At 54.1% G+C, this 4,006-nt stretch overlaps 1 protein-coding gene across 1 annotated transcript in view; it reads left to right on the top strand.

Annotated features, from left to right (window-relative positions):
- Window positions 1-4,006, top strand: part of fgfbp3 (fibroblast growth factor binding protein 3) — a 17,132-nt gene that overhangs the window by 8,417 nt on the left and 4,709 nt on the right. The gene's annotated exons all lie outside the window — the stretch shown is intronic.

The raw sequence follows: 4,006 nt of genomic DNA, 5'->3' as shown, positions 1-4,006 counted from the left end.
TTTTAGCCCCTCCCTGGGCTGCCACCTTACCGTGGTGGAGGGGTTTGAGTGTCCCAATGATCCTAGGAGCCATGCTGTCTGGGGCTTTACGCCCCTAGTTGGGTCACCCAAGGCAGACAGGTCCTAGGTGAGGGACCAGACAAAGTGCAGCCCAAAGACCCCTATGATGAGAAAAAGAAATGGACTTGATGTTACCTCGCCCGGACGAGGCTCACCGGGGCCCCACTCTGGAGCCAGGCCTGGAGGTGAGGCACGCGGGTGAGCTCCTGGTGGCCTGGCTTTTACCCATGGAGCTCGGCCGGGCACAGCCCAAAGAGGAGACATGGGCTCACCACCTGTGGGAGGGGCCAAAGTGGTCAGGTGCAATATGGGATGGGTGATAGCAGAGGGCGGGGACCCCAGTGGTCTGATCCTCGGCTACAGAAGCTGGCTATTGGGACGTGGAATGTCACCTCACTGGTGGGGAAGGAGCCTGAGCTGGTGTGTGAGGTTGAGAGGTTCCAGCTAGAAATAGTCAGACTAACCTCTACACATGGCTCTGGCTCTGGAACCAGTTTCCTTGAGAGGGATTGGACACTCTTCCACTCTGGAATTGCCCCTGGTGAGAGGTGTCGAGCAGGAGTGGGCATACTTATTGACCCCCATCTTGGTTCCTGTGTGTTGGGGTTCACCCTGGTGAATGAGAGGGTGGCCTCCCTCCGCCTACGTGTGGGGGGATGGGCTCTGAATGTCTTTTGTGCTTATGCACCAAATGGCAGTTCAGATTATCCACCCTTTTTGGAGTCCTTGGTGTGGGTACTAGAAAGTGTACCTCCTGGGGACTGCCTTGTTCTGCTGGGGGACTTTAATGCTCACCTGGGCAATGACAGTGAGACCTGGAGGGGTGTGGTTGGGAGGAACGGCCCCCCTGATCTGAACCCGAGTGGTGTTCTGTTGTTGGACTTCTGTGCTCGTCGTGGATTGTCAATAACGAACACTATGTTCAAGCATAAGGGTGTCCATATGTGCTCTTGGCACCAGGACACCCTAGGCCACAGTTGGATGATCGACTTTGTCATCGTCTCATCTGATCTGCAGCCGCATGTCTTGGACACTCGGGTGAAGAGAGGGGCGGAGCTGTCCACTGATCACTACCTGGTGGTGAGTTGGCTCCGATGGTGGGGGAGGATGCCGGTCAGACCTGGCAGACCCAAACGTATTGTGAGGGTTTGCTGGGAATGTCTGGCAGAGTCTCCTCTAAGACGGAGCTTTAACTCCCACCTCCGGCGGAACTTGGAACATGTTCTGGGGGAGGTGGGGGACAGTGAGCCCGAGTGGGCCATGTTCAGTGCCTCTATTGTCGAGGCGGATTCCCGGGAGCTGCGGCCGCAAGGTTGTCGATGCCTGTCGTGGTGGCAACCCTCGAACCAGGTGGTGGACACCGTCTGTGAGAGATGCTGTCAGGCTGAAGAAGGAGTCCTATCGGGCCTTTTTGGCCTGTGGGACCCCGGAAGAAGCTGATGAGTACCGTCAGTCCAAGCGACATGAAGCCCTGGTGGTCGCTGAGGCAAAAATTTGGGCATGGGAGGAGTTCGGAGAGGCCACGGAGAACGACTTCCGCATGGCTTCGAGGCAATTCTGGTCCACCATCCGGCGTCTCAGGGGGGGAAAGCGGTATACCACCAACACTGTTTATAGTGGGAGTGGTGTGCTGCTGACCTCAACTCGGGATGTCGTGGGTCAGTGGGCAGAGTACTTTGAAGACCTCCTCAATCCTACCGGCATATCTTCCACTAAGAAGTGGAGCCTGGGGACTCTGGGTCGGGCCCTCCAATCTCTGGTGCTGAGGTCACCAAGGTGGTTAAAATGCTCCTCGGTGGCAGGGCCCCAGGGGTGGATGAGATTCGCCCGGAGTTCCTTAAGACTCTGGATGTTGTAGGGTTGTGTTGGCTTACGTGCCTCTGCAATATTGCGTGGACATCGGGGGAAGTTCCCCTGGATTGGCAGACCGGATAGTGGTCCCCCTATTCAAAAAGGGGAACCGTAGAATGTGTTCCAACTACAGGGGGATCACGCTCTTAAGCCTCCCTGGTAAGGTCTATTTGGGGGTTCTGGAGAGGAGGGTCCATTGGATAGTCGAACCTCGAATTCAGGAGGAGCAGTGCAGTTTCTGTCCTGGTCATGGAACACTGGACCAGCTCTACACTCTCAGCAGGGTCCTGGAGGGTGCGTGGGAGTTTCCCCAACCAGTCTACATGTGCTTTGTGGACTTGGAGAATGAGTTCGATGGCGTCTCTCGGGGAACCCTGTGGGGGGGTTCTCTGGGAGTATGGAGTACCTGTCCCTTTGATATGGGCTGTTAGGTCCCTGTATGACTGGTGTCAGAGCCTGGTCGGCATTGCTGGCAGTAAGTCGGGCTTGCTCCCGGTGAGAGTTGGACTCTGCCAAGGTTGCCCTTTGTCACCGATTCTGTTCATAACTTTTATGGACAGAATTTCTAGGCACAGCCAAGGTGTTGAGGGGATCCGTTTTGGTGGCCTTAGGATTGCGTCCCTGCTTTTTGCAGATGATGTGGTCCTATTGGCTTCATCAGATCATGATCTACAGCTTTCGCTGGAGCTGTTTGCAGCCGAGTATGACACGGCCGGGATGAAGCTCAGTTCCTCTAAATCCGATGCCATGGTCTTGAGCCAGAAAAGGGTAGAGTGCCCTCTCCGGGTCAGGGAGGAGGTCCTGCCCCAAGTGGAGGAGTTCAAGTATCTTGGGGTCTTGTTCACGAATGAGGGAAAAATTGAACGTTAGATCGATAGGCAGATAGGTGCAGCATCTGCAGTGAAGTGGGCGCAGTACAGGTCTGTAGTGGTGAAGAGAAAGCGGAGTCAAAATGCGAAGCTCTCAATTTACCGGTCGATCTACATTCCTACCCTCTATGATCATGAGCTTTGGGTTGTAATAATAATAATAATAATAATGTCATCACAATGTCAGCACTGTATGTTTCCATACAATGGCGAAATTAGTCTCTGCATTTAACCCATCCACCACCAGGTGGTGCAGTGGGCAACTATTGAAAGCGCCCGGCGGGCATTTTGGGGATGAGGCGTGCTGCCCAGAGACACCACGTGATGTGCAGTGACTGGGGATCGAACCTGGGACTTTCGGGTCCCAAGCCGGCTGCCCTGCCTCTACACCATCTCGGCCCCCACTGAAAGTACAAGATCACGGATACAGGCGGCCGAATTGAGTTTTCTCTGCAGGGTGTCTGTGCTCTTCCTTAGAGATAGGGTGAGAAGCTCGGTCATCCGAGAGGGACTCAGGAGTGGAGCCGCTGCTTCTCCACGTTGAGAGGAGCCAGTTCAGGTGGCTCGGGCATCTGGTTAGGATGCCTCCTGGATGCCTCCCAGGTGAGGTGTTCCGGACACGTCCCACCGGGAGGAGACCCAGAGGAAGACCCAGGACATGCTGGAGGGACTATGTTTCTCGGCTGGCCTGGAAATGCCTTGGGATTGCCCCGGAGCAGCTGGACCAAGTGGCTGGGGAGAGAGATGTCTGGGCCTCCCTACTTAAGCTGCTACCCCCGCAACCCGACCCCGGATAAGTGGAAGAAAAGGAAAGCTTCTTTTTGTTTGAATACAGTAGTCCCTCGCTAATTTGTGGTTTGTTTTTCGCGGACTCGCTCTATCGCGGTTTTTCAAAGTAAGATTGCACATGACACATAACTGGCTGATGGATGAGCCACACGATCAGCATGGAATTTTTATTCAAAAGAAATTATTTTTAATTATTTAGCACCTGTTGCACCTGTGTGCAGCCTACAACTTGCAGGAGAAGCTTCCTCCTGCAGCATGTCGATCTCTGCTCTGAGGAGGAGAAGGGGCATGGCCGAGAGCGCTGGTACATGTCAGAGAGCAGCCGGAGGCAGAGAGCTGAGTTCTTGACATTCTGTGCTCTTTTAGAGTGTTTTTAATTTAGAAACATTGCTTAGAATATAAGAGTGTGGGAAGGATTTAAAATAATTATATATATA

This window comes from Nematolebias whitei, chromosome 1 (genome assembly GCF_014905685.2).
Source record: "Nematolebias whitei isolate Nwh7 chromosome 1, NemWhi1, whole genome shotgun sequence".
Taxonomy (NCBI): Eukaryota; Metazoa; Chordata; class Actinopteri; order Cyprinodontiformes; family Rivulidae; genus Nematolebias; species Nematolebias whitei.
The sequence above is the reverse complement of the archived record's forward strand: the minus strand, read 5'-3'. Positions and strand labels throughout refer to the sequence as shown.